The following is a 10,003-nucleotide window of genomic DNA, read 5'->3' as shown; positions in this document are numbered from 1 at the left end:
GGTTATATTTATGGAGTTCCCCTATAATCAACCTAAGTCTCACTTTTTCAATTGACTTTCAGCTGTGGATGACAAAAAGAAACTGACAACTGAAAATTAAACCCCACAATAGCATTGACTAACAGGTAGTAATGTCCAGACTCTGTCTTATTAACAGTGTGTGTGTGTGTGTGTGTGTGTGTGTGTGTGTGTGTGTGTGTGTTTTACAAGCCTACGTTTATCAATTCTTTGATGTCTCACATAGTTGACAGAATGGCAGATATAAATAGAACTAGAGAAACCAAGAGATGGAGATTTGCTTTGACCTTGACTGTGAATAAAACCAGAGTTGTAGAATGTGTACTTCTAAAATGTTCCAGTGAGGCTTCAGAAATTAAATACAATGGATCTCTAGTAGTGACACCAAGCTTCTCTTCTCAAACTGCCATCAATTGGGTGATCATCAGCCAGCTTTCTTAATTATTCCAAGTCAGTTTTCTAAGCACAGAAAGTGCTTAGTAAAAATACTCTTAATATATTCTTGGTTTTCTAAGATGTCAGTGTTTGAATCTCTCATGTATGTTCTTAAATATTATATGTATATAATATTTAAGATATATATATATATATATATATATATATATATATATATATATATATATTTAAGCAAAGAACTTTCAGAAAAAACTTCATTCCTAGCCAGCAGAAATTGGGATTTAATGCTGACAGAATTGAAATATTAGTTAATATAAATACAAACATCATAGTCATGTTGAAAAGATTGTAGCTACTGACTTTAATTATGATCAAAATGAATTAATAGCCTCTATATTTATCAGCCTATTGAAAAAAATAAAAAACCCAATACGTATAACATACTAATTTTTTAAGATATTGGACATCAGGCAATGAAGGTCAGTAATGTCAGAGGGAAGAGAGCAAATGAGATAAACCCCAGAGATTTTCTTACTAACTCTCTGGAAGAGGTTTCCTGGCCAGGGCCCTCAGAAGAATCCAGGCAAAGTACAATAATGATCTTACTAAATGGAGGCAATTAATCAAGAAGTCTGGGAAGGAGAAAGCAGTTGGAACTCTCAGAGAAAGTGCCAGAAAAGAGCTGCACAGAGAGGGCTCTCATTATCTGTAGAAGGTGTCCCTAAGATACCAGTTTGAATACAGATTATCACAAATGTATGAGGGGGAAAAACGGTATAAGAAAGGGTGACTTTGGGTCCCGAGGTGAGGCAGAACTCTTTTGGTGGTACATTATGGCTGATATGTAAAATCTGGTAGAAAGATTAGAGAGAGCAGTGGGCCGCCTAGAGGCAGTGTCCAATACCTCTGTCATGCACTGAGTGTATGGAGACAGTCCTTCAAAAGGAACAGCTCCATATGTGCAAGCATTTGACTCACTGCTTGCCGGTCCTGTGGCAGAGTACTTGAAGAAAAAGAGATTGGAGATGTACAGAAACATGCAGAGATGGTCCACACAGGCCTGAAGTTGGAGCGAGCTCTCCTTGTTACAGCTTCTCAATGCCAGCAGCCAGCCAGTAATAAGCTTTCTGATCTGTTGGCACCCATCTCAGAGCAGATAAAATAAGTGCTAACTTTTTTGGAGAAGAACCGAGGTAGCAAGTTGTTCAATCACCTGTCAGCTGTCAGTGAGAGCATCCAGGCGCTGGCATGGGTGGCTATGGCCCCCAAACCTGGCCCCTTTGTGAAAGAGATGAATGACGCTGCCACGTTTTACACAAACCAAGTCCTCAAGGAATACAAAAATGTGGATAAGAAGCACGTGAACTGGGTCAAGGCTTACCTGAGTATATGGACAGAGCTGCAGGCTTACATCAAGGAGTTCCATACCAGCGGATTGGCCTGGAGCAACATGGGGCCGTGGCAAAGGAACTGAGTGGATTGCCATCTGGACCCTCTGCTGGATTGGGCTCCCCTCCACCTCCCCCAGGCCCACCTCCTCCCCCAGTCCCCACCAGTTCAGGCTCCAATGATGCTGCTTTCTGTCCTGGACTCTTTGCACAGATCAACCAGGGGGAGAGTATCACACATGCCCTGAAACACGTATCTGATGATATGAAGACTCACAAGAACCCTGCCCTGAAGGCTCAGAGTGGTCCAGTTCACAGTGGCCCAAAACCATTCTCTGCACCTAAACCCCAAACCAACTCATCACTTAAACCAGCCACAAAGGAGTCGGCTCTGCTTGAACTCGAGGGCAAGAAATGGAGATTGGAAAATGAGGAGAATGTTTCCAATCTGGTGATTGAAGACACAGAACTAAAACAGGTGGCTTACATATACAAGTGTGTCAACACAACATTGCAAATCAAGGGCAAAATTAACTCCATTACAGTAAATAACTGTAAGAAACTCAGTCTGGTATTTGATGACATGGTGGGCATTGTGGAGATAATCAACAGCAGGGATGTCAAAGTTCAGGTAATGGGTAAAGTGCCAACCATTTCCATTAACAAAACAGATGGCTGCCATGCTTACCTGAGCAAGAATTCCCTGGATTGTGAGATAGTCAGTGCCAAATCTTCGGAGATGAACGTTCTCATTCCTACAGAAAGCGGTGACTTTAATGAGTTCCCAGTCCCCGAGCAGTTCAAGACCCTATGGAATGGGCAGAAGTCGGTCACCACAGTGACAGAAATCGCTGGATAAGCAAAGTGCCAGTGGGTTCTTTGCCCTCTCCCTTCATACCATGGGATAAATCTGTTATCAAGAAGAGTCTTTTCTAGATTTCCTCTACCTTTCTGCTCTTAAACTGCTTCTCTGCTCTGAGAAGTCCAGCTACCTGCCTTCACTGAAATATACCTCAGGCTGAGATTTGGGGCGGGACCGCAGGTCAGGTGACCTTCTGTAGGAAGGTGCAGCTTCTTCACATCAGCGCAGCCGTGGTGCCAAGCTGTTCTTAAGGAACTGCAGCCTGGGACCAGTGTGTTTTAGCTTTCAGCTTTGGGGGGTTATTTTTATCAGCATACAGTCCTTTGGAAAGAATGGAACAGTCCCAGGAATTAATCAACAGATCATAATGTTGCACAGTAGTCTTTTTCTGATGGTGACCATGAAGGTAGCAGAAGCTGGTATGATTCTAGATGGTTCTTCTAACCAAACTAGTGTTTCACTGTTAATGAGCGAGGCAAGGGTTGCCCTGGACCACAGGCTGAGGCTGGGCCATCTAGCATCCCAAGCAAACTTGTTTTCTCTAAGCATTCCTTTATTTTGCATTCCATCTGGGTCTGCCTCACCATGAGATAATAGTCCAGTCCAGCTGCAGTAGCAGTGCCCTTTGTCCAGGGCAGCTAAAGGAGTCTCGGATCCTCTCTTTCTCTGGGATCCCTGCCCAGCACCTTCCTACAGAGATGACTTTGAAAGAAAAGAAAAAGAAAAGGAAAAACAACACGTCATTCTAAGGAACTGGGCACAGCTCCTCTGTCGACAAGGTGCCTGTCACCGCCTTCATTTGCCTGTCCTGCTCAACAGCTTAGGGCTCCTGTCCAGGCACCTGAACAGAGGACTAAAACCTCCACTGCGGGCTGGTTTTAGGTCTTGATTTACATAAGAATCTTGCACAGCGTTGCTAGTGTACATTTCAGTTTTCACTCTAGAACACACTTACCAAAATATGCAACTATTTTTGGTGGGAGGAGAGATTGTCTTGTGACTTCTACCCATTTCCTGAGGCCTGTGGAAATAAACCTTTATGTGCTTAAAATTATACAGAAAATAGAATAAAGTTGATACCAAAATTGAAAAAAGAAGAAAAAGAAAGGGTGACTTTGAACAGACCACACTCCACCGAACAAGAGTGAAAACTCACATCATGCACAAAGTGTCAAGAAGAGTGAGAATTATGTATCAGCAGGAGAAACAAGGTTTAAAAACAAAATAGTAAGAAAAAATACTTTAACATAAGTTATTATATCCCAGAATAAAGATGGAATATTTATAAGAATGCCAAAATATACAGCCCCCAAGATAACATTTATAAAGCCTGGTATCCAATAAAGTTTTCAGACATGTAAAGAAGCAGTAAAATATTACCTTTAATAAAGCAGTAAAATATTACCTTTAATGAGAAAAAAAATCAATCATAATCAACCTGAACTGATGTAGATGTTAAAATTAGCAACAAGAACATCTGAAAAGTTAAGAAAGATATAAGCTATGTGTTTAAGAAAGGCTAAAAAGGTTAAATAGTTAAGGAGAAATATGAAAAGACATAAAAACAAAACAAAAATCTTTTAGGGATGAGAAAGTCAATGTCAGAGATAAAAATAAATTATTGAGGATTAACACTGAATTAGAATTACAGAAAAAGTAATTAGTGAATTTAAAGACATAATAATAAAATCTATCCAAACTATATCAGAAATAAAAAGGATTCAACACAACAATGATGAAAACAGCAACATAAAATCAAATACTACATGATCTCATTTATATGTAGACTCTAAAAGAGTTGATCTCACAGAAGCTGGGAGTATAATGGTGGTTACCAGAGGCCAAGAAGTGGGAAGAGGGATGGCAAAGGGTTAACCAATGAGTCATATGTCATGGTTAGATAGAAGCAAGCAGTTCTAGTATGCTGTTGCACAGTAGAAGTGAGTATAGAAAATAATAATGCACTATACATTTTCAAAATCAAAAAGAATCTAAAAGTTTTCACCATAATTATTAGTGTTTGAGAACATAGTTTTGTGTATCCTGATTTAAACATTATGCAATGTATACATCTATTAAAACATTACGTGGTACCAAATTATTCTGCAAAATTTTATGTTTTTATGGATTAGTTAAAAACTAAAGTTTAAAAAGGAAACACACACACGTGCATAAGCACTAGTAAATTTTGAAATAACCTCTAGTAGCCTATCATATATGTAATTGGAATCTCCAGATGAGAAAGAAGGAAAGCATCAGAGAGTTGAGTAAATAAAAGATAGTCCTTTCAAAATCAGTGAAAACTATAAACCCATATATATGTATATATGAAGCTTAACAAAATCCAGCAAAAGAATATGAAAATTATCATGACACATCACAATCAATTTGCTTAAGACCATTGATGCAAAATGCAACAATAATAGAAAAAAAATTTCAGAGAGTCACTTAGATTTCTTCACTTCTTGTAAACAAGTTATTAAGTGCCCTTTATTCTGGATTATATTTTCAAAAATGTTTTTTATTGGTGCATACAGGCACCCATCACTCATTTGGCCCTTCCCCAATTCTTACCCCATTCCCTTGGCCCTCCCTTCTTCTCATGTTTAGCTTAGTGATTGACTTTGAGATGTTTGTGAATGTACATCATGGACATTTGGGGATCCCCCCCCCCAGCACATCTTTCTCAGTTAAGTACCTCATTTGCTAATCTGTAGTTTCTTCTTTGTCTAGATTTCTTCCTATGGCTCTTTTACTCCCTCACTTCTGCATTTAGGGAGAGCATCCAATTTTTTTTTTTTTACTTTTTGTGACTAATCTCACTTAGCATAATGTTCTCCAGTTTCATTCATTTCTTCACTTTGGAAAACAGTAAAAAGAATCCTAAGAAGAATAAGAATGAACCTACCATATTATCCAGCAATGTCGCTTCTGGGTATCTACCCAAAAGAATGAAAAGCAAACTACCAAACTAATTCATGTGTATTTATGTCCATAGTCACACATTTCACTGTCAAACTATGGAAGCAGTCAAGATGTCCATCAGCAGATGAATGGGCTACAAGACTAGAATATGTACACAATGGAATTTTACTCAGCCATAAAGAAGATCAAGAATGATTTTTATAGTGAACAGTTTAGTCTCCACTAAGAGCAATCATGATTAGTTATCCATACAAAACATGTGGCCTGGTAGAACATGCCTGCAATCCTAGTACTTGGATGACAGGGACAGGAGGATCGCAGGTTCAAGGACAGCCTCAGTAATGTAGTTAAACTCTCAGCAACCTAAAGATACGCTGTTTAAAAAAAAATGAAAAGGACTATGGGTATAGTTGGAGGTAGAATGCCCTTAGGTTTAATTCCCAGTACCACCAAAAATAAACAAAACAAAATAAAATAGGTGAATTTCCTCAACTCAGTTTGTTAAACAACTTCCTGATAATACAGGGGCCATTTCTCTTTCCACATTATTTTGTGAGGATTTGGACTCTGGGACTAGCACAAAAGTTGATAGTCTGGCTAATGATATTTCTTTGAATAATAAATTATTCTTTGGTCCTAATCTATTGATGTCATATCATGTCTTCTAATAGTATCCATAGGAAGAATATAAGAGGCTCACATGCTACCTTGTAAATTAAGTGAAATCTCAGACCCTTAACTGTCCTTAACAATTTTGCCAAGAAAAATAGGCTGTTGATAGAGATATGGCTTTCTGAAAATAGAAGTTTAACAGTTTCATGGGCAGAAAACTATGATAATCAATAACAAATATTAATTCAATCTCATTAATTGGACAATAATTACATTTCCATATTATTGCCTATTAATGAGGTAGTAATTAAGGATGATGGTAAAAGCTGAGAATTAGAAATCAGGTTCCAAGACAGCTGACGAAATGGCACTCTAATTTCTCTAGGAGACACAATTCCTCAGTAGCCAGGAAGCCAATCTCAGGTGTGTACATTGTATCTGCAAGTATTAAGATTTGTCTTAGATGGATGGATTAGTCCTTTTTAGATAATAGCTACAGATATATGCAGCTACACTGAGAATGAAAAGAAGGAATTAGTCATCATCATGAGCTAATTAAACAGAAGACAAGCAGATAGTTTGGTTGAACTGAAAGATGAGAGTATGGTGCTCATGTTTCTTAAAGAACTATGACAAAAAACAACCCACTACCATTCTATGGGTCAGCCTATCTTTCAGCCTACAATTTCAACTTTAGACCAATTCAGAGTAAAAGTTTCAAATTTCTATATTTTTTCTCTCCAGTGGACCTTGGGAATTATATGGATATTTTGGCTCTCAAACTCCATAGGCACAATAGAGGAGATATTAAGGAGTAATTGGACCATTGCGATTGGGTTTACAAAGCTAATAAAAATGACTCCCGAGAGAAAGGGAAATCAGCTCAAATGAATCTATGGAAGTTCTTGCCATTTGTCTCTACCACCTAAAAACAGTTAGACCTTCCTTGTTTTAAAACCAGGTGAAGCTATGAGAGAGGTTATCAAGATTATCGAGTAGAATATGTTATGGATTAAAGTAGACTTCTTAAAATTATTGCTGTTCAAGGCAAGTAGGCACAGACAAAAGGTACAAAACTTTTGTGCCTTTGATCCATATTGTTAACCCTGTGGTTGTGGCTACAGAATCAAAAAGTTTCCAAAGCTGAAAGAAATGTGACATCTATAGGATTTCTATTCTTCAATAGAGAGTTTAGGACAGAATGAAACATTACATATTTACTTGATTCACATGAACCATAGGAATCAGAAAGTAAATGTGCCTTGCTGCCTGGAGGTGCTTCCTCTCATCCCTTCTATCCCAAACAGAGTTGTTTTAAAGAAAACAATGATTAAGGGTGAGATCAAAGTCTTTCTGACCTGGAGAACAGCAAACACTGTATGCACATGTGAAGTTACCCTGAGGAGCTTTGGGCAAAGTAGGGATTTAAACTTTTATGGCTTTCTTGGATACAAGCTCCAAATTAAGAGGAAATGTTGGATATAATTGATGGTATTTGGACAATCAATGCAGGAATAAAGTTGAAATAAGATTGCAGATATTGCCCTTTGGGATGATTCAATGTACTATTGTTTGGGTTTCTACTGTATAACATGTAATTTGTATTGGTGATGTCTACTTCCTAATCCAAGAAGTGTCAGAAGGGATTCTGAAGTAATAAAATTTATAGAAAAAATAGAAGACACCTGTGACCGGTAGTTAGGCAAACATTTCTACTCTTCAACAGATACTTCTAAACAATGAAAAGAAACCACAGATTAGGGGGAAGTATTTGTAGACCACTATCATAAAGGACATGTATCCAGAATATGTAAAAATATCTAAAAACTCAAAGTATGAAATCAATCCAATTTTTTATTGGGCAAAATATTTAAATTTTTCTTTCTTTCTTTCTTTCTTTTTTTTTTTTGGTGGTACTGGGGTTCCTGGAAACCCTTCTACCTCTGGGCTACACTCCCAGACACCTATTTTTTATATTTTTATTTGAAAACAGGGTCTCTTAAGCCAGCGCGGCTGGCTTCGAACCTGCGCGATCCTCCTGTCTCTGGCTCCCAAGCACGGGGATTACAAGCGTGTGCCACCACGCCTGGCAAAGCATTTCAATTTTTCTAAAGAAGATTCATCAATGCCAAACAAACACAAAAAATGCTCATTAGTAGTTATGAGAAACAAATATTGAAATCAAAGTGGAAACCATTTGACACCTATTAAAATATCTGCTAAGTTCAGGTGAGAGTGGAGAACAAAGACAATTTTCATTGCCAGAGTGAGAACAACAAAATGGCACAAACCCTTTGGATAAGAGTTTGACAGTTTTTTAAAAGGCAAACATACATATGCCATAGGTTTCAGCTCTTCCATTCCCAGTAATCGGTACAAGAGAAACAAAAGCATATGTCCACGCATTGTCTTGTACATAGATATTAATAACAGATTTGTCAGGAGAGCCCTCACTGGAAGCAATCCAAATAAATGTTTGTCCCAGGTGAGTGAAAAGACAATGGTATACTACTCAGTAATTAATAATAATAATAATAATAATACCTATTGATTCATCTAACATGAAAGGAATCTAAAATAATTATGCTGAGTGAAAGTAGCCAGACTGAAAATTGTATGACTCCAATTATATAAAATTCGAGCAAATGCAAACTAGTTTCTATTGATAAAAAGTAGATTCAGGGGAGGAGGGTGGGACGTGGAGGGAAATACAACAAGTGTTGTGTGCATGTATTAAAATATTACTTTGAATCTCACTATGATAGATAGTCACAATGCATCAATCAAAAGATTTAAAAAAGAAAGTAGATTCATTTTTGCTTTGGCTTGGAGAGGCAAGGAAGGAGAGATTGGAAGGGCTTTCAAAGAGGGCACAAGGAGACTCTTGATCATGACAGGTATGTTTACTACTTCAATTGACTGTGGTAATGACTTCCTGAGTATGTAAATATGATAAAACTTACTAAATCACATAATTTCAACATATAAAATTTAATATACATTAATTGTAACACAACGATTTAAAAACGAGTTTAGAGAACTACTCATTTATCCTTTCTCCATTTTATTTTCTCCAATCTTCTTTCTTTCCCAATTGGTTAAATGTTTAAGGCTTCAAAACATACGTGCAATAGAGTTATCATTTTGTAACATCTATTTTAACTCAGATGTTGCAACCAAGAACTTTAGGTAGTTGATGATTACCATATATTTAAACCAATTTTACCAAATTGTATATGAGGTTGATAAACTTGACAATGCTAACATCCTTTTTATCTCTAAATCAGTATTTTTTTCTTTTTCTCCAAAATTTTAATATGTACACCCACACACATGAACATCCAGCAAATAGCTGTTCCTAATATATCATTGTCACCTAGTTATTTAGATTGGAAGCCCATCATCTTACTTCCAAATCTCCTAACTGACCTGCATCTATATCTCCTTTTTAAAAATAATGTTTTGTGAAAAAGCAACTCCACTATTCTTCTGTATTCTTCTTACTATTACTTTTTTTTTTAAGGGTCTGCATTTTTTAGGGTTTTATTTTTTGGCCTTCTGCTTTATTTATTTCTGTGAAGCTGAAGATTGAACCCAGGAGAATTCTACCTCTGAGATAGACTTTTTTTTTTTTTTAAGCAGGGTCTATCTAATTTAGTGGCTGAGGCTGGCTTTGAACCTGAAATCTATTTATCTGTCTCACCCTCTGAAGTACTGGAATTTTAAGTGTGCACCAACACACCTGGCTTGCCTTCTGCATTTTAATTCCCCTAACTAATCTCAAATGAGTGATGTATGCATG

At 37.3% G+C, this 10,003-nt stretch overlaps 1 pseudogene across 1 annotated transcript; it reads left to right on the top strand.

Moving 5' to 3' along the window:
• Window positions 1–1,247: 1,247 nt before the first annotated feature.
• On the top strand, window positions 1,248–2,661 carry LOC308262873 (adenylyl cyclase-associated protein 1-like; annotated as a pseudogene). The gene has a single exon. The product of its transcript is annotated as an adenylyl cyclase-associated protein 1-like (transcript).
• Window positions 2,662–10,003: the final 7,342 nt, after the last annotated feature.

Source organism: Muscardinus avellanarius (assembly GCF_963383645.1).
Source record: "Muscardinus avellanarius genome assembly, chromosome: 5".
In the NCBI taxonomy this organism is placed as follows: domain Eukaryota; kingdom Metazoa; phylum Chordata; class Mammalia; order Rodentia; family Gliridae; genus Muscardinus; species Muscardinus avellanarius.
The sequence above is the reverse complement of the archived record's forward strand: the minus strand, read 5'-3'. Positions and strand labels throughout refer to the sequence as shown.